A 26,057-nucleotide genomic window follows, 5' to 3' on the forward strand; every position below is an offset into this window, starting at 1 on the left:
TTTGGAGGCCAAGATTCTGGCCGCGAAGTTTCACATGCGATGTTTTGTACCCGAAACGTAATGTTGACATACAGAATTAGAAATATACGGAAAGTGCATAAAATCGTAGCTTAAAAAACTTTTCAAAATTTGTTTCAATACGAATATTTACCTACTATTTAGTATGTCACGATTAGAAGGAATGACTGTCTAAATTTGAAACATGATTGTTATGCGTGCATTTTTGGTTAAGAGACACTCATATCGATATGATCGTCAAATTCATGTAATAGTATTGTGTTGTGTATGCATTTATTAATTGAGGCGTTGAGTTGGATGGCAAAGTGGGGTAACTCACTTTCGAGATATTATGAGACGTTGACACTTTTATTAGAATAGATATAGGAAAAACGGACAAAATCAGTTCTTTATGCTGCCATTTTTTGGCCTATGGCCTGGTCTTTCAACTCTGAGATACTGAACTTTGACATCCAACAGGTTATATATGGTTCCAAGTTCACGGTAATGACAAAAAAAAAAAAAAAAGTTATGCCACTTTGTTATCCAACGCCTCACTTCAAAACGAACATCTTGAAGAAACATGGGTAATAGCAGTACAATATTTACATCTTTAAACAATACAGCAAAGGAAGAAATTACATTGCGTCATGTGTTAAAATCATATGCAGCGAATATGGCGGCTACAGGAAAAGGAACATTATTCAAAAAACTGTAGCGAATCCCGCAATAAAAACTTCTGTCAGTAGCGCAAAATTTATACTCGAGGTATTGTCTGTCAAACAAATAAATTGCATGTTTTCTGAGGGATAGTATCTTGCTCCCTTGCTGCTATGAAAATAAAATACTACACATTACCCCATATCATTTCGCCAGTAACTTTCTATTTGCTGATCAGTTAAAACAGTATTCCTGGGCACCGTGGCAAAAAATGTATTTGCTTTTTCGTGCATTGTACGAAAAACACAGACTGAACGCAATAAAAACGAAACAAGAAAAAAAATACAATGCGATGTAAAGTGCTTGGACTCTTTCGACAAATCACTCAATGTAGCGCTTTCCTTGCAAGCAGGTCTTGATGGTGTAATCGGTAGTTCACGTGGTAATAAGATCGATTCCCCCTGAAGACATACTTCTTATTTTCTTACAACAATAGAAGTTTTTTTTTTTTAATTATCCAGTCATCCGAGAAAAGGAAGTTATGTAGAAACACAACATTTCACTTTTGTATTCGCATTATCGCGAAGAAATATGATCATTTCTTGTAGTTCAAACCGTAGACAATAAGTTAATGTATAATGTTTTTCGGTTTTTTGTTTATAAACAATGTCCAGTGTGTTGTCGTCGGCAGAGCTCTACACTGTAGACCTTAAAGTCGTAAGTTTCTGAGGAAAACATTGTCCATGTATTATTATTATTGTTATTATTATTATTATTATTATTATTATTATTATTATTATTATTATTATTATTATTACAGAAAAGCTCTTTATTCGAGCTTCCTTCATTCGCGTTTTCACTATTCGCAGATTAAAAAATGCGACCCAATTCCTATATTCGCGGCTAAAGATTTCTTTATTCGCGGATCTAATCAGTACGTACCAAATTTCACAAAATTAAATCCCCACGTTAAGCAGGTTTGCATATCCAGGCTCCTAACTATGAAAACATTTACGCTCCAACCTCAATCATTTCACGAATTCAACCTGTTTTACGTATGTTATTAGGACATAATATCGATTGTGATTTATTCTAAAAACACTTTTATACATTGCAAGAGCTGTAACGTCCAAATATTTAATGAGAACTCAGTCGTATCGGAATAAACAAAAGCGAGTATGGAACAGTGAACTGCTTTCACAAAAGGCAAAAGAACACGTACAAAGGCATACAAAATGGTCGAGTGGTTTGGGATGACACACTATCAATCATATGTTTGTGTGTTCAAACCCGGTAGTAAGTTGTTTCTTTTTTAAGTGTCTTCCTATTTTCATCTGGAGGCTGAAAATATTTCTTTGAGTAACTCATTGAAAACTTCTTTTGTTTCAAATTCGATTCGAACGGAACATTGTATGAATTGCGAATCTTAAATCCATAGCTAAAAAAAAATGAAGTATACTCAGTACTCCATTATCCACTTATTTGTAACGAAAAACTATTTATAAACAGTGGTGACCTCAGAAAATTATCCTCGGGGAGAATTTCAATATGCGGGTGGAGGGCAAACATTGGTAGTCCACATTGAGCACGATCGAATATATGGTCCTTAGGCGGAAATTTCTTAGCTCGAAAGGGGTCTCAAATTCTCCGTCAAATCACGTCCTGAAAGTATCATTGCTTAAAAGCTCTTCGTAGCAAATATAATATTACACTTGTTTCTTGTTCTACATTTAGAATTGGTAAAATCATAACTTACAGAGGATTATAATAAAAGCATAAAAATTACAATACCAAACATGTATAAATTATCCTGTAAGTTACCAACTTTGGGTCAGATTAAAACTCAAATATTTGTTTTCGGATTGCACTTAGAAGTAAGTCCTCTCTATATAATCCTGATTGGAAAGCCATGTATAACTCTAATTAATTAATCAATATTTATACAAATATTTTTTTTATTTTACTATTTTTACTGTTCAATATTATATTCACTTCATTTCCAAAATCAAAATCTCGAAAATGTATATTGTACGAGTGCAGATTCGGAAATAAATGATTATTTATCATATATATTGGTCTCTATTCGAAATTCTATTTAATCGAATCCGACAAGAACACAGACAGAAACATTGAGAACAGGTGAAAAAAAGAGAGAAAAAGGTGGTGTACCCGGAGGAGACTCGAACTTAGTTCGAATAGTGCTTTATAAGCCGAACGCCTTGGACCACTCGGCTATGGTTGTAGCAAAGGCTTCGAGTAGTAGTTTTTATTACAGAATAACGTTTTCTATTGCCTAAAATTTAAACCTAATTTACTTTGATATAATATATCTATTAATTTGTTTCATGAAAACGTTTTTGTTACTTTGATGAATGATGTATGTTGTTGATATAGATTCTATTACACGTTCTTTCGTAAATATTATAGAAAGTATCAGGGTTATTTATGATCTTTCATGGAAATTGACTGGCGCATGCGCAGTACAGACAGTTCAATTGGAAGGCGAGGAAGGAAACGCTAACACACTGTTAGAATGTCTCATCGCTGTGAAGTATAAAGAACAGCTAAAATGAATTTTACTCTTGTCATTGCGTAAACAATCACCAGGTTAATGTTTGTGCAAGTTCTCACTGATCAACTGGACTCATGAAAAATATTAATATTGTCATTACTGCACAATATGAAGAATAAAGAACGTAAATTACACCACATTTTTCTCGAATTCGAACCTAGCTAAGGAAGGGACAATAAAGAAAATGTGATTTATTCATTCGAATTGAGATAATTCAATGAAACTAGAAATTACACAATCAAAAGGAAAAACATCGTTAAAAAGGCAATAATACTTTTATCCGAGATGTAAAATAAAGTTATTAATTAACTGAAATGAAAGTAATATTGGGCATGATATAGAGTAAGAAAAAAAGTAAGTGTATTCTTAGAAACGTTCAAAGTAAATTCACAAATACTTTTTGAAGATATACTACTCTTCCTTAACGTTTTAACGAACTAATAAGTAAACAAGCAAAGGAAAAGAATGAAGAACGAAAGTATTGCTCTTGAAAAAATATAATAAATAAATGAAAATAAATGTTTACACAAAAAATAACACAGTAGTACTTCGTGTAATCACCTCCAGAGTCAATAACTTCTTGAAGTCTGGAGGGAATACTACATACAAGTCTCGAGCAATACGACGGTGTGTCACGAAAATGTTGCCACAGTTCCATAACATGATTTTGAAGAAACGTTTGGTCTCTGTCTTCACGTCTCTCTTCCCATTCTTGCACCATGTAGGCCCAGAGATGTTCAATTGGGTTCAAATCTGGGGATAGAGGGGGCCACTCAATACAAATTAACTCTGGATGTTTACTTAGCCACTCTCGTGTTTGCCGGGAAGTGTAAACAGCACTGTTGTCATGCATAAATATATATTCTTCCTGTTCGGGGAAGTTACTTTCTAAGGACGGTAACAACGTATTTTCGAGGATATTAATGTAAACACTGCTGTTCATTCTCTCAGGCACGGCAACCAAATCTCCAGGACCAGCAGCCGTCATGTATCCCCAAAAGTGTGCTGATATTCGTCCTGAACAAGAAGTTCTGATAATATTTTGTTCAGCATACCTGGTCCCACGCGGTCTATACAATATAGCTCTGCCTTGTTGGTTAGACTTGAAAACCTTCTCGTCGGTCCAGATGACTAAGTCCCAATATGACTGAGGTTGGGTTATGTTATTCTGTTCCCATTCCATTCGTCTGGCCTTGTGAGTTTCAGTCAGGAGAGTCTTCCTAGCGGGTCTTGAAAAGTGTAGACCAGCCCCCAATAATCTTCTTCTTATTGTTTCGTGAGAACAATTATATTCTCTGGCTTTGTCCAAGAGGATTGACGTGTGGCGTAGAGGTCTGTTCATTACTTCTGTAACTAAAGCTTGATCTTGAGCTGCAGTTGTCACTTTTGGCCTTCCACTTCTTGACCGACACCTGAACCATTCACCACCTTCTTCATGTCGCTGAACCCATTTCTTGACCGTTTTGTTGTCACATCCCAGATCTCTAGCAATCTGAGGCACAGTCGTCCATTTTTGCTCGGCCTATGATTTCTCCTCTCAGAGCAACAGACAGTTCTCCACAACCTTTAGAGCAAGGCATTTTCAGAACCTGCTAGAAATTTGCGTTCTGGCGTGTATGGCAAATGTCGGTAAAGTGCATCTTTCTGTTTCTACTGCGCATGCACCAGCCAGATTTCATGAAAGATCATAAATAATCCTGACAATTGTTGTAATATTTATGAACGAATACGTAATAGAACCTATATTAACATCATTCGTCAAAGTAAAGAATACCGTAAACATAAAACAATTTCAACAGACTATTACATCAGGCCAAAATAGGCTTAAACTTCAGAGAATACAAAATAAATTTCATACTGTAACAAAAGATTGAACACGAAACACGCTTACTATATTTTCAACTTGTGACATTAGCCAAGTGGACTAAGGCATTCGGCTAGAGATTCTGAGGCACCATTCAAGAGTAGTTCGAATCCCACCCTAGCACAATTTGGTTTTACCTCTTCTTGACGTTTCTGTTTGTGATCCTGCCGGATTCTATTAATTATAATTTCGTAATACGCTAAAATATACGTAATATTTGAAATTCTTAACCTCCCATTTTTACATTTTTCAAGCTCAGTTGAGAAGAAAGAGAGAAAATGAAAGTACAAACATTTACAATAATTACTTAGCATTTACTGTCATTGTAATTGTGGATATTTTATTTATGAAAATGTATAATGAACTAAAAATATATTTAGTAGGTCACATGTCTCCATTTTTTCGATTCTAACTTGAAAGTTACAGTTTAGGCGGTGACATATCAAAGACCCAGGGGGTTGTAACCCCTCCCATGAAAACTTTTATATTCTATTGAAATAAAAAGTGTTCCAGTTTATAATTTTGGAAAAACAACGATCACTGTGTGTGGAGGACGATTTATTTATACTACAATTTATCACTTCCAAATGTGTCGAAGATGTGAGTGTATATTGTGCATAATCATTCAAGTAATATAACACAACGAAGGGACTTCTTAAACCCTTCACGCCACCCCAGGAGGAGGAAGTGCGTCCCGCCGTCCCTCGGTTGGAAACTACTGCTTGTGAGGGAAACATTCTAACAGTGTGTTAGCGTTTCCTTCCTCGCCTTCCAATTGAACTGTCTGTGTACTGCGCATGCGCCAGTCAATTTCCATGAAAGATCATAAATAACCCTGATACTTTCTATAATATTTACGAAAGAACGTGTAATAGAATCTATATCAACAACATACATCATTCATCAAAGTAACAAAAACGTGTTCATGAAATAAATTAATAGATATATTATATCAAAGTAAATTAGGTTTAAATTTTAGGCAATAGAAAACGTTATTCTGTAATAAAAACTACTACTCGAAGCTTTTGCTACAACCATAGCCGAGTGGTCCAAGGCGTTCGGCTTATAAAGCACTATTCGAACTAAGTTCGAGTCTCCTCCGGGTACACCACCTTTTTCTCTCTTTTTTTCACCTGTTCTCAATGTTTCTGTCTGTGTTCTTGTCGGATTCGATTAAATAGAATTTCGAATAGAGACCAATATATATGATAAATAATCATTTATTTCCGAATCTGCACTCGTACAATATACATTTTCGAGATTTTGATTTTGGAAATGAAGTGTATATAATATTGAACAGTAAAAATAGTAAAATAAAAAAAATATTTGTATAAATATTGATTAATTAATTAGAGTTATACATGGCTTTCCAATCAGGATTATATAGAGAGGACTTACTTCTAAGTGCAATCCGAAAACAAATATTTGAGTTTTAATCTGACCCAAAGTTGGTAACTTACAGGATAATTTATACATGTTTGGTATTGTAATTTTTATGCTTTTATTATAATCCTCTGTAAGTTATGATTTTACCAATTCTAAATGTAGAACGAGAAACAAGTGTAATATTATATTTGCTACGAAAAGCTTTTAAGCAATGATACTTTCAGGACGTGATTTGACGGAGAATTTGAGACCCCTTTCGAGCTAAGAAATTTCCGCCTAAGGACCATATATTCGATCGTGCTCAATGTGGACTACCAATGTTTGCCCTCCACCCGCATATTGAAATTCTCCCCGAGGATAATTTTCTGAAGTCACCACTGTTTATAAATAGTTTTTCGTTACAAATAAGTGGATAATGGAGTACTGAGTATACTTCATTTTTTTTTTTTAGCTATGGATTTAAGATTCGCAATTCATACAATGTTCCGTTCTAATTGAATTTGAAACAAAAGAAGTTTTCAATGAGTTACTCAAAGAAATATTTTCAGCCTCCGGATGAAAATAGGAAGACACTTAAAAAAGAAACAACTTACTACCGGGTTTGAACACACAAACATGTGATTGATAGCGTATCGACCCAAACCACTCGACCGTTTTGTATGCCTTTGTACGTGTTCTTTTGCCTTTTGTGAAAGCAGTTTACTGTTCCATACTCGCTTTTGTTTATTCCGATACGACTATGAGTTCTCAGTAAATATTTGGACGTTACAGCTCTCGCAATGTATAAAAGTGTTTTTAGAATAAATCACAATCGATATTATGTCCTAATAACATACGTAAAACAGGTTGAATTCGTGAAATGATTGAGGTTGGAGTGAGCGTAAATGTTTTCATAGTTAGGAGCCTGGATATGCAAACCCGCTTAATGTGGGGATTTAATTTTGTGAAATTTGGTACATACATAATAATAAAAAGGATTCCAATAGGTATCCAACCCAATATCCTTTGTAAACGCCGTCAAATGGACTAATAAAATGTAAAATAGACCTTATTACAACTTTGCCTAAAGTATGTTGTTAAATGATATCGCCGCTGTATTGGTTCGGACTTTGACATAAGCCGCCTTCGCCGCAAACGGTGTTTTTGAGAATGTAAACAAACAGAATGAAAGCAACCTTATTACTCAATGAATAAAGTATGTTTTTAAATGTCGCCACATTATTAGACGTTCCGTCCTTTGATAAGAGCCACTTTGCGTGTTTTATTGTTTCGTCTTTCCATTCGTTACAAAAATTGTGATCGAGTAACACGTCTCTACCGCTGTCTTCCTAATTTATACAGTAATGTCAACTAAAAAAATGAGAAACGAGTTTCGACACGAAAAAGATCTGTGTTACCGCTTAAAGTGAAAATAGAAATGCTTGATCGTTTACGCCTTGGAGAGTCGTTTGCATCCATATCACGCTCATTCAATGTCAACGAGTCAACTGTACGATCGATAAAAAAATCCGAAGATAAAATAAGGTCGTTTGTAGCTTCAACTTCACTGTCATCGAAAATTGTTCGTGATCCAGCAATAGAAAAAATGGAAGTGGCGTTGTCATTATGGATCGAAGACCGCAACCAAAAAAGGGTGCCCCTGAGTGGTCCGATGGTCCGGGAGAAGGCAAATCGTCTTTACGCTCATTTTAAAGAACCTGATGGTAGTTGTAGTGGTGAATGTACAGATGGAGGATTTCAAGCATTGGAAGGTTAGTTCAATAAATTTAAGGTGAGACAATCATTGCATAACTTTAAAATCGTTGGAGAAGCTGCATCTGCAGACACTGCTGCAACAGAACGATATCCAGAAGAATTTGCAAACTTAATAGCTGATGGAGGATACAAACCTGAGCAAGTATTTAATGCAGACGAAACTGCACTGTTTTGGAAGAGAATGCCAAACAAAACATTCATTTCTAAAAGCGAAAAGTCTGCTCCTGGATTTAAGGCAGCAAAGGATAGAGTTACACTGCTGCTATGTTCTAATGCATCTGGAGATTGTGTCTTTAAACCACTGATGCTTTACAGATCGTTAAATCCTCGGGCTTTAAAAATCAAAACAAGGACGACCTGACAGTGTTTTGGCGTGCTAATAAGAAAGCGCGGGTTACAAGCGCTATTTTTTGTGACTGGTTCCGGAATTGTTTTGTTTCTGAAGTCTAAACTTATTAAAAAAAAAAAAAAAAAACAGAATTTAGACTTTAAAGCAGTTCTAGTTTTGGACAATGCACCAGGTCATCCTCGCGAACTTGAAATTATGCATCCAAATATAAAAGTGACATTTTTACCTCCCAACACAACGGCTTTGCTTCAACCTATGGACCAAGGAATAATCCAGGCCTTTAAGCTCTATTACATTAGACGAACCTTCAAAATCGTATTGGATAATATGGAATGTAATCCTGATATGAATGTTATGGAATGCTGGAAGAAATTGGACATAGCAAAATGCATCGTAAACATAAAAGAATCATTGGAAGAACTGAAGCCACACACATTGAAGTCATGCTGGAAAAAACTGTGGCCTGCTCTGACTGCGGAAAATGACAAAGAATGTGTGCAAATTCAAACTTTGACTGCAAACATAGCCGAAATTGCGAATGGAATAGGACGAGATGGGTTTGAACAGATAGAATCAAGTGACATTGAGGAATTGCTTGAATCGCAAGATGAAGATTTGACTGAAACCAACTTGGAGGAAATGTTAAATTCACAGCCCATTGAAGAAGATGCTTCAACAAGCACTGGAAACGTGACATTTAACTTGAAAAATCTTAGTGAAGGTTTAAGAATGGCAAATGAACTTTGTGATTTCTTTATGAAAATTGATCCGTCTATGGAACGAAGTTTTATTTTTAAGAGGCAAATTGCTAATGCCACTGCTGAATATCAGTCTGAATTGAAGGAGCTTTTAAAAACTGCCAAGCAAGAAAAAATTACAAAATTCTTCAAACCATTGCCTAAGCCTGAAGATAATAATTAATCAATATCGTCAAAAACTTTAATTACAGTAAATTGATTTTTTAATATATGTATTTGTTTTTTATTTTGTCACCTAGGAACGTCTCCCCTATAATCCCACATAAATCACCATTCCGTATTCACGGTTTCTGTATTCGCGGCATATTTATGGAACATATACCCCGTGAATAAACAGCTTCTACTGTATTACTAATGACTTATTTCTGTTATTCAACTTTGTACTTAATTTTTAATAAATCTCTTCTTTGCTTTAGCTAAAGTACTTTGAATAAATATTCATAATAATTGCAATTATGCATATTTGTAACTTAAATTTAACGTGGTGTTTTAGTGATTACACAAATTACAATTATGAGCATACTTTATGGAGATGCTCTCACATAGGGTACCAGAGCACCTTTATACACTATGAAAAACTGATTTTTCAAGTCTTTTGTGAGAAAAAATACTGTGAACTGAGAAACCATAACCTTTTCCATATTGTACACGGTTATTTTCCTGCGAATAGAAGTTTCTTTAGGAATGCGTTCAGAAATTAACACTTGCAAGAATACTCTCTTAGTACAAGTATATTTTAGTCAAACACTAATTTCCCCCATCTCGAAATGCTTCAATTTCCTCACTTATAAACACTTTACCATTTGATATTGTAAAGGTCAGATCCCCCGTTTTTGTAACAGAGTGGTGCTCAAGCGATTGACTAGAAATTCAAACTCCGATTAGTGACAATTTCACAGTCTTGTTTTATTCAAGTGTAAACACTTTAGCCAGTATAAAAGAGGCCGTGGATCGTGTTCAGAGTTGATGACGATGGATTTTGGTGAGTCAGAGTAGGTCACAGTGGATGATAGTGGTTCATGGTAGGTGATGGGTCACGGTGGGTCAGAGTGGGTCACGGTAGGTCACAGTGGGTCATGGTGGGTCGTGGGTCACGGTGGGTGTTGGGTCAGTGGGTCGTGGGTCACGGTGGGTGTTGGGTCAGTGGGTCGTGGGTCACGGTGGGTGTTGGGTCAGTGGGTCGTGGGTTAAGTTTTCATTGACCCACGCCAACTTTGCTCCAGGGGGAAGGGGAGTTTGGGTGAAGTAATTTCTACATTTTGTGATTGAAATTTTGAGTTTCTCCGGGGAGAATAAATTTCCTTCGCGGACACATTCCCCCGGGCTACCCCTGAATTCATCCCTGCTTGCGCGTACCTACATACCTTTGATATTGCAACATTGCAACCGATGCGTATACAGATCACAAACCGTTACTGCCTTTTATTATCATACACTTGAATTTGTCGAATTCCCCCGTGGCTATATGGTTAGAGTACGTGCCTTCGGCTCGTACCCAGTAAGCGTTCATGTAGTTTGGATTCCATGTTAAGGTGTTGTCCACGTCTCATATAGCCTCGGTGCTGAACAGGATGGTAAACTCCAAATTAACTATTCAATGAACCAACTTGTAATTGTTCTAAACAATCAGGAGAGAAAACTGTAAGACTTCAAAACCAAATTTTAATTCATTTCCATCCAAGTTTTCGTAATTGTTAGCACTCCTCGGTGGTCTAGGAACCGGTATGTGTGCCTTTGATGCACAAGGTCCCTGGTTCGATTTTCAGTAAGAGGGCTTCGAACTACTACAGTGGTTCAGATCCCACTGTAAGTTACAGGTCTTGTCTTAAATAGCCACAGTGTTGACAAAGCGTCTTAATACAAATCAATCAATCGATGTAAATTAAGTTGGTCAGAGATTATATCGTTAAAAAAGTTTTCACTTATTACTTCTAAGTAATGGGAATTCAGACTACTACTACTATTATTATTATTATTATTATTATTATTATTATTATTATTATTATTATTATTATTATTATTATTATTATTATATAAGGCTTAATAAAACTTACGGATACTCTGAGACTTATCCTACATAACAAAACCAACATACTATGCTGGCGCTACTTTTCCTCCAGTATTGGTAAATGGCCAACCCCAAAGAGCCGAGAGAACAGGTCTTACAAGGTACAGTACATTCACAAAGTGTCCCTCGGGATTCATGTAAAACTGATTTAAATGCAAAGTTCTCCATGGCTCAATGTCTATTGTACTAATTTTAACGGCACATATAGGTAATTTGCATATTTATGAGTCTTCATGTACCCGGAATTCAATCATTCACTACTATAACGCTTGGTCACAAAATTGCTTTTAATTTCTTTAGATGTAACTGAACATGAATGTGTGCATATGAAATTGAATCAAGTACTGCTTCTCTGACACGTGTTATCCACACCGGCCGCCATCTTGGGTCCGCCATATTGGATTCAACTTTCGGTTTTTCAAATGGGAATAGGTGCATGTGACACATCAAATTCGTATAAAATTTTCTCGGAAATTCATTGGTGTAGTGAGTTTTACGGTAGCTTGTACCACTTGCGACCTATTACATGTTAAATCCCTCAAGGCAGCTCGCGAATAGACATTGCAGAGTAATATTGCAGAGTCACGCTTACGTTTTTGATGTTGACAAATCAAAACAATTTCTAACTCGAAAAGTACTGTAGGTATAAACAAACTCTCTACAACATTGGTGTCATAATCTTACAACATTTCTGTGAGTGATTGTTATTACTTCCATGTTATACTATAACAAGAAAGTATTGTATTACGAACAAAATGCCTAATGTAAATCTAGATACGACCAGATTTTGGTGAAGATCTACCACATCCTATTTACGTCTGTGTGACTGTATGTATGTACGTTCAGAAAATATTTCGTCAACAATAGATCACGTAAAAGATCACATATACATACGGGGCCCCGCACAACTTTTTAATGGTTGAATTTGTGAAGTGCCTCACATTTAACATGCAATATCTTGCAAATGGCACAAGCTACCGTAAAACTCACTACACCAATGAATTTCCGAGAAAATTTTGTATAAATTTGATGTATCACATGCACCTATTCCCATTTAAAAACCCGAAAGTTGAATCCAATATGGTGGATCCAAGATGGCGGCTAGTGTGTAGATAACACGTGTCAGAGAAGCAGTACCTGATCCAATTTGTTTCGCATATGCCCACATTCATGTTCAGTTACATCTAAAGAAACTAAAAGCAATTTTGTGACCAAGCGTTATAGTAGTGTATGAATTCCGGATGTATGAAGGCCCATAAATATGAAAATTACCCGTATGGGCTGCTAAAATTAGTGCAATACACTTTGGGCCGCGGATAACTTTTCATTTAAATCGATTTTAGACGAATCCTGAGGGAACACTTCGCGAATGTATCTTGTTCGATGTTACTCAGCATAGAGAGGCAATTGAGAAGCTACATGAATTAAAAGAAATAACACATACAGTCTAGAAAAAGAGGATACTGTAAGTCAATGCTCTGATCATGCATCATAGGACTGAACTTGTAACCCTCGGCTGCATATATCCCCTCGTGAATTGTAACGCCAGGAAATTTAATTGAGTTTATGGTTACCCTTAAAATATATTGTACTTGTAAAATTATCAATGAAAATCAAAATAAATTGCATATGTTCATAGGTAAAAGCACTAGATTTTCTTTAGCATATTCCTTCACAGGAAAAAGATCTGACAAATACCAAAAAAAAAAAAAAAATCTTTCAGATACGTTCCTTTAAGAAAAAAAAAAATAACAGTCCCAAACAAAATATACAGAAAGATAAAAGAAAAGTATTGTAATACTTGAGGGACACTCACGCATGAAAACAAAATGATGAAATGGATGTGCAGACGAAACATCGGGGGAAAAACACTTCGTGTAAGACGTGTTGGAGGATACTTTGTTTCGGGACTCCCCACGGACATAGTGCAGTATCATCCCAATTCCATACAATGCACGTTCTCTTCGCTTGAGATATAGCAGACTTGGGAAACCTTGTTCAGGATTTATTTCAGAGTATAGAACCAAGTTACCTGCACGTATATGAACAGAACGTGAGTTTGCTGTATGCTTTTTTTTTTTTTTTTTTTTTTATCTACAAGTTTGCTATATGGGAGATATTTCTTCGTATTGTTTATATTTCATGCCTATTATAGCAATGGAAATAGCAATTTAGTACATATGCATACTCATAGAAATGATTTAGTTTAGATTTCAGTTTTTGCTTCGTTTGTACGGTTCTTCTGCATATTTTTTTTCTCTGGAACTAGTCCTAGCTTTTTTTAACGATCTTCAGCAAATTTGCTATGCCTTAGAGGTTATCAAAGGTGGAAAATTCATAGCCATAGATTTTTTTTTTCTGATTGACTGTGCCATTGAGGATAGTCAAAGACTAAGAATGTACTGTAGAAATTCAGTAGTACTAGGTAGTAATATTCTCGCAATCTTACAAGATAGTTCAATATTTTGCCGTAAGAGAACGCTATCAGCGGCAAATATGCGCCTCCTTCTGGCAAAATTATGAACTTCGTACTAGATCATTGTTTGTACCCTTTGCTGAAGTGCACTGGGTACAATCATCATGACACCAAACCCATGATGTGTCATCATGACTGTGATTTTACATAACGTATAAAATACTCTCCTCCCCCCCCCCAAAAAAAAAAGGAAACAAAAGATATTAACAAATGTAGCCTCTATAGCAAACACTGAAATGCAACCTCTGTAATTGCTAGTCCTTTCAACTGTCGTTATTAGCGTCATCTAAATGTTTAAAAATGAGTAAACTTAATTTGCAAATAATACAATAGGATAGCTTTAATCTGAAATGAAAATGAAGTGAAATCTTACAGTTTAACGTTCCATGATCATGTCGTTTAGGCTAAGGTATGATTAAGACATGTGAATGAATGATGGAAGAATTGATGGAATGAGAATGCAGGAGGAACAGGAGTATCCCGAGAAATCCTACAGACACGATGTTGTCCACCACAAACTTATTTAGCCGGAGATCGAACCAGGGACGCCACGCACCAAAGATAAGCATTTCCACTGAGCCATTGTCATTCTACACGCAATAGTTTGGAGATTCGAGGAACGGCAAAATAATAATAATAATAATAATAATAATAATAATAATAATAATAATAATAATAATAATAATAATAATAATAATAATAATAATACATTCCTTTATCCGCCCTTAGGGATAGGATTTTCAAAAATCCCGATCTACAACTTAAGGTGCAAAGAAACATTAATAAAAAATTTCAAGATTCTACGTCTAATAGTTTCAGATATTTATCGAACGGGAAGAAAATCATACAAACCCTCTTAGGGTCCGCATTTCAGAAACCCCTGCCTTAGTATAATCTAGAGTGCAAGGAGAATATGTTTACAAAATTTCAAGATTGTAGTCTAATAGTTTCGAAGATCTGGTGAATGGCAAAATATCATTAAAACTCTCTTATATCACCTTATGGATCGCATTTCAGAAAATCCTATATCATCTACAACTCATAGTGCAAGGAAATCATTTGTTCAAAATTTTAAGGTTCTACGCTTAATAGTTCTGGCGAACAGTACCATGCCTTGATGGGGCGAGCGGAGCAACGGCTCCTGGCGTCTAAGTAAGGGGGCGCAAAATTCGGGAGGAAAAATAAAAGATATATATTAAAAGGAAGGAAAAAGTAATAAAAAGTGCTCAAAACCACGAAAAATCAGGGTTTATTTTTGGAAATTTATTACGCTAAGTGCCAACCATGGTGGCGCTTCGCGGCTGGTCTGTCGACCTAACTCATATGTACGGGGGCGACGTCCTATATTCTCGTCCTGGGAGCTGATTTTCCACTACACAGCACTGCTGGCGAACGACAAAGGATCATTCAAAAAAAAACTTTCCTGCCCTTAGGGCCCTATTAAGCAAAATATCTTATTTGCAGTCTAAAGGGCAAGGAGAATATTTGTACAAAATTTCATGAGTCTGTGACTAATAATTTCGGAGAGCTGACGAACGGGAGAAAACCGTTCAAGCCGTTATCCTTCCCTTAGGGGCCGAATTTGGAAAACATTCGTCCTATCTACAGCCCAGAGTGTTAGGAAAATGTTTGTAGAAAATTTCAGGATTATACAGCTAATAGTTTCATATATATTTGATGAACCTGTCATAATGTTCTGTTTTGTTTACAGCTGAGAGTGAAAGTTTGAACAAAATTTAGATATTCTATGTCTAATACTTTTAATAAAACAAAATTGACCAAAGCACCAAATATACACTGAAAAAAATATTTGGTCAACCTTACTTAAAAAATGGTGCTGATGACCAAATCGTTTGGCCAATATAGTGCCAACCAAACGTTTAGTCATTGGCACTAAATAATTTGGTTACGATTTGTTTGGATGCAATAAACAAGTAAATGGTTACCAATACGAAATACATATTTGTTTGGTTTCTGAAACTAAATAATTTTGTTACAACTATTCTCGTCTTAATGTTGCCTTATTCTTTTTTCCAATGTCTTTCCTGTTTCTCCTATGTATTCCATATTATAGTCTTAATAACTGATTTGCTATACTACTCCTTCCTATTATGCATTTATATCTTTTTCTTTCCTCTTTTGCCTCTTTTTTCAGTAAGGTCTGTCTTACCACCTAAACTATTACTTCCAAAACACCTTCTTCTTTCCTCTGTCTTTTCTTCCGCCTCCTTCCCTCAAATCTTTTCTTCTGATTCATTTCCTATTTTTGTAGGTATAGATACTGTAACTCGGGACTCAAGTATTTGCATAGGAAAATGTTACATAGATGTACTAACTAACTCTACTTCTACGTTCATCCTTCAATCAAGATCGAGTGAGTTTTGTAGATAGATTACAATACGTACTCTAAGTTCAAACTCAAGAGAATACTTCACATATTGCACACCCGGTGGAAGACTGTTATATGTCAATAATATACATTTGAAGTAATATGACTTTAAAAGTTTGTTATTCTATCAAAATTGCTCCCTGGAATACTGGTATTTCTGTCATCTAGGAGTTAACTTGTTTAGTTACGTTTCTGCGAAAATACCACGCAGGTAGAGCTTGATTCACTCTCTCTATTCTCTTTTGAGCGATGATAATTCAAAATTTACATTTTTTTTTTTTTTGAGTTGCAACACTCTTCCACCGAATGTGCGATATGTAGTGAACAAATCAAGGTTTATTTCTACACCAATTTTGGTCAAGTTCGGATGAGTTATGAAGATTATGCGCTTTTGATGTGTTAAAGTGATTTATTTTTAAAAAAGTAGAAAGATGAAATGATGAACGAAAATAATATATGGATTTGATCCTAATATCGGCCATTTTAAAATATTTTTACATGTCTCGGTACTTCCCCCCCCCCTATGTATATGGTCCCCAACCGAATGGGAAGAATTTGGAAGTTAATGCGAGTTTCACCATTGATCTTAGCGACCACGAAAACTATGAATTCGATACTAATATCGATCATTTTCTACTACTTTTAATGTCCCGGTAAACGCCTCCCCTAAGTCCCCGGCTAATTGTAGCGTTTGCAAAGCGATTTTTATTGCTCTTGCGTACGCTTGGAATACGCTGACCATGTATTTAAATGTGGATGGCTAATCACAAACACGAAAGCAATAAAAACACGTAGAAAACGTCAGCTCGAGCGTATTTGGAGCGTTTCGGAACAATAGACCGCCTGCTGTTTAAAAGATGTTAAAAGGAAGGGAAAAAAGGAAAGACGTGTTGCCAGGCAAGGGGATTTTAGCAAGAAACAGCTGCTTTGAAGATGCTTTGTGCAGATTACCGGAACTCTGCTATTATAGACCTGGACTTGGCAAAAAAAAAGACCTGGAAGCCCTAACAGGCTCACAGTATGATTTAAATTCTGGCAAAAGTAAAGTTACCAAATAGCCACCTTGGTCGTGTTCGCTCTAGGTCGGGTTACGCTTCGAAAACGCATTCCCAAAATACCACAGACTAAGACCCTCTGATTTGAATTTTAAAAAAACGCTTCGTCTTGGTCTGGGGCCTAGACAAGGTATCCGTGACCAACATTTGGCAACTCTCGGTCCACTCGTCTGATCCCCAGGCCTCGCACAGACACACATACAAACGGACAAACAAACACACAAACTCTATTTTATTTATATTATCTATCTATCTATCTGTATATATATATATATATATATATATATATATATATATATATATATATATATATATATATATATATATATATAGAGAGAGAGAGAGAGAGAGAGAGAGAGAGAGAGAGAGAGAGTGAGAGAGAAAAGGCTATATACATCAACAGTGGATTTTTTTTCGAGAGAGGCTTGAGGAACGGGTAAGAAACATGTGTGCTGTACGTGATGTGCGAAAAAAATGATCACAAATTTATTTTGGTTGAGGCTTGAGCCTGATAGCCACCCCCTACATACGAAACTGTATATCAGTCAACCGTTCCCATATTATCTAACACTGCGACGAAAGACATTTTGAGTAAAGGCAATTTTAATTTTTATCAATATTCGAGACGAGACCGAGACTTTCGAGACTCACCTAAGTTTCGTCTCGGTCTCGTCTCGATTTATAGAGGTCTGTCTTCGTCTCGGTTTCGTCTCAGTTATATAAAATCCGTCTCGGTCTCCGTATATAGCAGTCCGTCTTGGTCCCGGTACCATCCCTACTCCTCGAAGATGATGAAACTTCGAAATGATCACTTAACAAATCAATGTTCAAAAATGATGTTAAATTCTGCCGGGATAATTTAAATAACCTGTATGTGAAGTTGGGGTATACGTTATTTCAGGTATCGAAGGCGAATATGATATAAGTTCAACCAAACACCCTAAAGACATTACCACTTTATGATCACTTATAGTTTGTACACCCCTCGTAAAAGCCACACTAGAACAAGATAGAGTTCAGTCTCAATAGTAACGTTGGGCATATAACCTCCATTAGAATTCATTAATTTTATTTCTCAATCTTCACATACACAGACTAAATAAAGAATCTATAACCAAGTGTGTTCCGAACTGAAGGCACTAACCACCATTCATGTTGCTTCTTAAATTCGAGATACGATCGCATCAACTTTGAAGAAATATTTCTATAATTTTTACTTAAGAAACGTTCCACTAAATTTTTCGTCCAACAACTTATAAACACACTAAGTGAGACTGTGATAATAACGTTGATGAAACATGTTCAATGTCACTCTCGAGTTACAAGTAACACTTCCCAAAGTGTAACACTCCGATTTGGATAAAATTTGGCAGGTAGACACTACACATAAAATAAATGAATGCGTGTTTTTTATTTTCTGCGGAAAAAGGTTTCAGAGGGCAAAAGTCCTCAACCAAAATTTTGAAAGTTGACGCCCGAAATGCAAAAACAAGTAGACCGATGTCAACTAAATTGTGCACAGATATTGTAGACGTAAAATGAGAGAATATGGGTTTCGTATTTTCCTTTAAAAAAAAAAACGATTAGGTGGGGCACGGACCCCTCCAAACCTTTGATCACGAAATATCAATAGTGCTAGTTACAATATGTCAGATGTCTGTAAAGGACATGAAGAATTTCAACGAAACTTCGTGTAGGGACAATACGCTAAAAATAGATGAATACGGTTTTTTTTATTTTCTGCGGAAGTTCAACCAAACTCGCAAAGACATTACCACTTTATGATCACTTATAGTTTGTACACCCCTCATATAAGCCACACTAGAACAAGATAGAGTTCAGTCTGAATAGTAACGTTGGGCATATAACCTCCATTATAATTCATTAATTTTTTTTCAATCTTCACATACACAGACTAAATCAAGAATCTATAACCAAGTGTATTCCGAACTGAAGACACTAATCACCATTCATGTTGCTTCTTAAGTTCGAGATATGATCGCATCAACTCTGAAGAAATATTTCTATGGTTTTAGGAAGCAAAAGCACACACCCAAAATTTTGAAAGCTGACACCCGAAAGGCAAAAACAAGTGAACCGAAGTGAATGAAATTGTGAACAGATATTGTAGACGTAAAATGAGGGAATACGGGTTTCGTATTTTCCTGGAAAAAACGGTTGCGTGGGGCACGGAAGTAGGGTCAGATGAAAGAGTGGTAGACAATAGAATCGCAGGTGGTCTGAGTAAACTGGTACTCTGTGTATTTTCTTGTCAGATATGGCCGGACAGGTCATTAGGAGGGTAAAGATTTATTGCCAGACCGTTAGGTGGTCAGACTAGTTCTTGGAAGGTTGACCGTTAGGAGTAGTTTCTAGAAAGGTTGAATGATCTGTATCACGTGATTGCTTTATTCTCTCGTAAGTTTACTCGATGAACAATATTTGATTGTGATTATATCAGTTATTTTTAATTCGTTCGTATGCATAGCATACTACGTAGAACAGCTAAGCTATGATTATATTATTTGTTCTTTTGTTTCGATACGAAGCTCATTTAACTTAAGTAATCTAGAACAGCTATGCCGTGATTATATTTTTTTTTATAGGATCGTATCTTTTTATTATTTAGTAATGCTTGTTATGGATCGCTTCGATATGAAGCTAATTAGAACAGCTATGCTGTGATCAAATTAAAGATGGAGAAGGAATAAATTTTATTCATGCGGGACTTGGTTTTATTCATTCGTAATGTGTAAAAATATTACTCGTATTACGAAGTACGCATACTTTTACATGATAGGCTCTGCTGCATACAAAGCATGGTCTTCGTACGTACTTCGCTGGTGAACTCAAGAGACAAACTGAGCCTTTCGCGGGCATTTTGGAAACCGGTTGGGTGCGTGTGAAAGGTGGCGTTGTCGGGTAATGACCTTACAGGTACGTGATAAAACATGAACACAAATACAAAAGAAGACCGACGCCACGCCAGGTAGACATCACACAATGCCGACAGAGTAATAAAAACAAGTTTGGTGTAGCGATAGGTGAACATAACATGTTGTCGGCGGAGAATACAAAAGAAGACTGAGGTTGCGGTAAATGAATATGTTGAAACATGCCCCTATGCTAATTGGCAATAGAAAAAAAAGTTTGGCGCCACGAATGGTGAACACGTGATTACCTTGCGGGTATGAAAATACTTTAAATACGGGTTATAGCGGGAAATATATATAGAGACATCATGCATTACTTGGAGAAATAGGAACCTTTTGCTGCTAACACTGAAGCATTACCTGATGTTGAAACAGAAATATACGAATTATCGTTAGATGAAGAATATGATATTGATGCAATAGAATCACCAGTTCCTACAGTTTCACCAACCCCACCGTCATCTCCGTTTATATTATCAAGAACATCACGATTTTGGGGTTTAGATTGTTGTTGTAATAGTCAAAAAGTGGACCGTGAATGTATAAAGAAGGCTATTGAAAAATGGGATTTCAACGGTACATTAATATGCGACGGTTTTAGAGAAGGACTCTATCATGATTTTGCTCATGATTCTATGAATGATGCCCAAAGTCATTGGAAACATGTGTTTCGAGTATTATAGCAAGTCCTAGTGTTGAGGAAGATGTGTTTTACCTATATGGAAACACGCATATTATTGGAATATTAACACGAGAAAAATTCTATGGAACATATGCGGAGTAGTTAAGTGCTACAGACTATCTCCAGGTATTACTGGACATTTTCATAAGAAAAGACAGACGGAAATCGGATACTCTAGACTGAAAAAAATGTATTCGAATACTGCTAGTGTTTCATGTGTGTTATGTACTGGTGAAAATGGTGTGATTAATGTGAATTGTGTATTAAAAACTATAAAAGTATACTTACGCAATAATCATCGAATTGAATGAATAGAATGCAAGTTAAATCTTCTTCATGATTATACTCATCTTTATAATACTGGAACATTTGCAACGAAGTGCTTATCTCTTGATAAAACTCTTAGTGAACTCCTTGAAGTGTTTCAACAAAAACATAGTGAAATCTAATTTATATGGTTTATGCGTAAAACTTGTGATTCTTTAAAAAATATAGAATATTGTTCTCTCCCCACAAATATTGTAAAGAAATCAGGATGTGATTATCGTAGTGCATAACAGTTGAATTATTGGTGGAAATGTGAAAGATCAACAGCATTAACTAATGCATTCTCAAGATTGTAATGGTTTTCTTTGGAAATGTAAATAAAACGCAGGAATGTTTCTTAAAAAATATTAAAAATTTAAAAAATGTATATATGATAAAAAATTGTAAACAGGATGCCATTCAAAATATTTAGCAAGAAGTTTTGTAAATAATAACAATAATAATAATAATAATAATAATAATAATAATAATAATAATAATAATAATAATAATAATAACAGGAACTGTCTCTAAACCTTGATATTTGTCTTGACAAGTAATAGAGTATTAGTACTCATCCGTCCCAGATATAAAACATGTTGAAATGTTGAATGTTGACTGTCCAAATCCCCATAGAAAGATTGAAACTGATTAGGTGACGATTTAATTTAGACAACAGATCATAAGTCTCATACCGCTTTCATTTTTTACTCTCGAATAGCCTCATTCCATTTGATAAACACTGAAAAATGTATAGCCTAACCGGAACCCTTCGTATTAAACGTCCATTAATGCGAATAGCGACCATTCGTAGTAGAACGTTGAAGCCTATTAATAAATACTTGTGTTTGCTATGAGTGGTGCTGTTTTAGTACTCACCAGGGAAGAACAAAATAAAATTTACTACGTAAATTTTTATCATGAAAAATGTAATACATATTTTTCTTCGTTAGTATTCATAAAATTGGCGTTCGTTGTTAAAAATGATTATAGTGTAAGTGCAATACATAAATAACTGAAGATAGCAAAAGAAAGCTTCTACAGTGCGAATAACTTCTGTTTTCATTTTATATCACTGTGTAAGCCACGGGGTGTTCACACGCGGCTCTTAGGGCGTGAGTTACACCCATAAGAATGTAACTCTCAAACAAATAGTAAATAAATAAAATAATAATTAAATCTTGGCTGAAAAAAATATTGTATCTACCCAGAAATAAATAAATAAAAGAAAATGTAATTACGCATCTGACTTATGTATTGTATGACGTTCACCTTCCCTTGATTGAATTGTGCCCAGACGCATTGCAAGTTTAACCAGTCACAGACCTGTTTGGGCCCCCACAGAAGTGCGCCTGGCAACCCGCAAAACATTCGTGCACTCCACTGTCATGTGAGAACGCTGAACTCAAACGGGTAATGTATGAAAAATTTCTTTGATTCTGCGCAGCGACCGAAAGAAAGAAAAAAAATAAAACTAAATTTTGAAAAGGTTGTTATGTCTACTTTTGGGTTCCCCTCAAACGCTATCTGTACCGTTTCACTTTCAGTTGATCTTTTCACTATAATCATTACAGACCGTTGTTACTGAATCTACCCTTGTACCATTTTTGTTCAAACGTACCTAAATTCCCTAAACTACTGGGTTTTCTCTGTATTTATTTGAAATGAAAATATTAGGTTTCAAATTTTATCCATTTAATTGGTATCTCAAGAAAATTTTAAATAAAATAAAAATTATAAAAAAATGTAATGTGTACAGTTATGCTACATTTCTTTTGTTCAGTTGCACGCATGTTCACCTTCTCTATCTGTATTACATTTGCTATATTGAACATTACTACATGTTCTTAACCACAAAATAAAAAAAAATCATTTTTACAAGAAGTTCGCTTTCAAATCTTAAAAAAAATCCAAATTGTTACTACATCGTCCCGATTACTTATTAGAATCATTATGAATCACAGCATTCAGTTTTATATTTTATATATACTGCAGGGAATTAAACATCCTGCCCCTTCAGATTTTGTGTGCTATACTACGTATTTTGTCATCAATTATTCATTACAAATTACTCAAGCAGGAATATTCAACCGCTATCACAACATTCATTAAATTTGCACACATCAACATTACATTCTTACCCTAACTTAACCTAAACTTAACCTACGCACAAGTACATACATAAACAAAACACAAAATATCACACTATACAGATATATATATATATATATATATATATATATATATATATATATATATATATATATATATATATATATATATATATATATATATATATATATATATGCACATATTAAGCATAGGGACGTGCCAGAAAACGAAAACGGATATCTATAATTTCCATCATTTTGTGTCTGAATTTAGCGTAAAAAAAACTCTTTCAAGGTGAACAGCAAACTGATGTTTTTAAATAAGTATCAAAGACGGGATACGAACTTCGTACCATCAGTGACGTGGTGCAGCTGTACACACAATAAATTTTCCATTTCTTTCGAGAGTGTATAAAACAGTACTACACTATAGATATTTCAGAACGCGTTACTACCGAATTCTCAAATTTTGCTTTGTATGAATCATTACGGTACTACCTAATTAATTTGGTACAGGATTATATTAAGAAAATTTTGTTATGCAAGCCCAAAGAGATATCGAAATTTCTATGGATTTAGTTACCTTTTACATTGCATACGAAAATAAGAGACTGTATGTTATGTACATTTTCGATAACCCCCCCTTTTCCAAAGAGAAACTGTTTGCTTTACATGTGAATGATCGAAAAGTAGCTCTGTAGGGAACGAGGTTCTTTACTCAAACATATTGTAAATGGATGTCATTTTAAAACCAAATGCACTACACCAAACACGATTCTTTAACACAACTTATGGAGTTGGAGAAACTTACATCAGTCACAATCCTGCCTTCCTATGTCCAACACAAAATTTATACTTACAGCACAAAATCCAGATTTTGGAGGAAGGGGTCCGTAGATATCGAACTTACTTGATGTACATTGCTTCAATTCTCGCGCTATGCAGATCGGTTTCAAAGGACAAACAAATCATTAAATTCACTCCGAGTTCTGAGAATAATTTTTTTTTTATGTATCACAGCTTCATGTCCAGCTCTAACTCCCCAATTTCCCACAAACTTTGCCACTCTTATCCTTAAGAGTGCACGGCAATTTCAAAATAATTATTGTACGAAACCATCCTACAAATCACTTTGCGCCATGTTGCGTAATACATTGCAGTACACTTTTCAATTTTGTTTCTTTTTCGTTCCGTCACTAGGCTTTCCTTTTTAGATTTTTTATAACCAATTTGAACGTTCACCACTTTGGCTCCCTTTCAAAACTAATTTTCCACTTAAAATAATCCAAAACCTTTGTATTCCGCCGAAAATTATTCACAATCACAAAATCCGTACCATCCACTACGGATGCTACTCTTCAAGGCGTCTGTCTCACAAAGATGATTACGGGGATTGGCTGATAAATCTCGACAACAATAGGATGAACAAATCGTGATTTAAGATGAAAAATACCGACCAATTAACTTTTGACACCTGATAATTCTTCGTTTACGTCAGATGATGCATGTAGAAGAAAGTAATGTTCGATTTAAAGGACTTTTTAAGAATTTATGTTAAGATGGCCGAAAATATAGAAACCAGAAATTATTAAAATTTTACGTAGAAAATTATGAAACTTTTATAGATGACTCCTAACTTCAGAATTCGATAGGAAAATGTTCTGAAGACATAAACAACACTGAAATATGAAGTTTTTACCACAAAAAATCATAAAACACAAGAAAATATACAAAATGACACAAAAATCAATATACTACAATTCTACGAACTAAACTAACTTAACCAAGACACCATTTTTTCCTAATGACACGAAATACGACCAAAAAATAAAATTTTCTACCAGGAAATACACATCTATCTACAATATCTAATTTATATATATATATATATATATATATATATATATATATATATATATATATATATATATATATATATATATATATATATATATATATATATATATATATATATATATATATATATATATATATATATAGGGTGTTCCAAATTTTTCCGTCTCATGATACCTGTCATGTTGGGAGGTATCAAGAATATAAGGGAGATATAATTTTTCGTTAAAAATGATACAATCAAACTGGAAAACGATTAATTTGGGAACAGAAAAGTACCTTTAGGGGCCAGAATGGTAAGTTTGTGGGAGAAAATATAAGGATCCCCACGTCATAACAGAAGTACATTTCAATACAACACGTGTTATTGATTACAAACAATGAAGCAGACGCGAAGTCAGCACTGAAGACACGAAACCAAGACAACAGCCCGAGGAGAAACGAACCACCAAGATGCCTTCTATAAAAGCGCAGCCTGAGGAGGACCTGGTATCAGTCTGACCACTGATCAACTAACCAACACCTGCCCTGAGGTCGCATTGGACTAGGGGTACACCTTTCCTTAACCCGAAGTCGCATTGGACTAGGGGTACACCTTTCCTTAACCCGAAGTCGCATTGGACTAGGGGTACACCTTTCCTTAACCCAAAGTCGCATTGGACTAGGGGTACACCTTTCCTTAACCCGAAGTCGCATTGGACTAGGGATACACATTTCCTTAACCAGAAGTCGCATTGGACTAGGGGCACACCTTTCCTTAACCCGAAGTCACATTGGACTAGGGGTACACCTTTCCTTAGCCCCAAGTCGCATTCGACTAAGGGTACACCTTTCCTTAACCC

At 35.3% G+C, this 26,057-nt stretch overlaps 1 long non-coding RNA gene across 1 annotated transcript in view; it reads right to left on the reverse strand.

The window, feature by feature from the left end:
* LOC145663646 (uncharacterized) overlaps positions 1-24,674 on the reverse strand; it is a 139,039-nt gene extending 114,365 nt beyond the window's left edge. Inside the window, exon 1 of the long non-coding RNA XR_014127209.1 lies at positions 24,222-24,674. This is a non-coding gene — a long non-coding RNA (uncharacterized LOC145663646). The remainder of the gene's footprint in view (positions 1-24,221) is intronic.
* Positions 24,675-26,057: the final 1,383 nt, after the last annotated feature.

The sequence above is a fragment of the Thermobia domestica genome, chromosome 11, assembly GCF_964235325.1.
Source record: "Thermobia domestica chromosome 11, izTheDome1.hap1.1, whole genome shotgun sequence".
NCBI lineage: Eukaryota > Metazoa > Arthropoda > Insecta > Zygentoma > Lepismatidae > Thermobia > Thermobia domestica.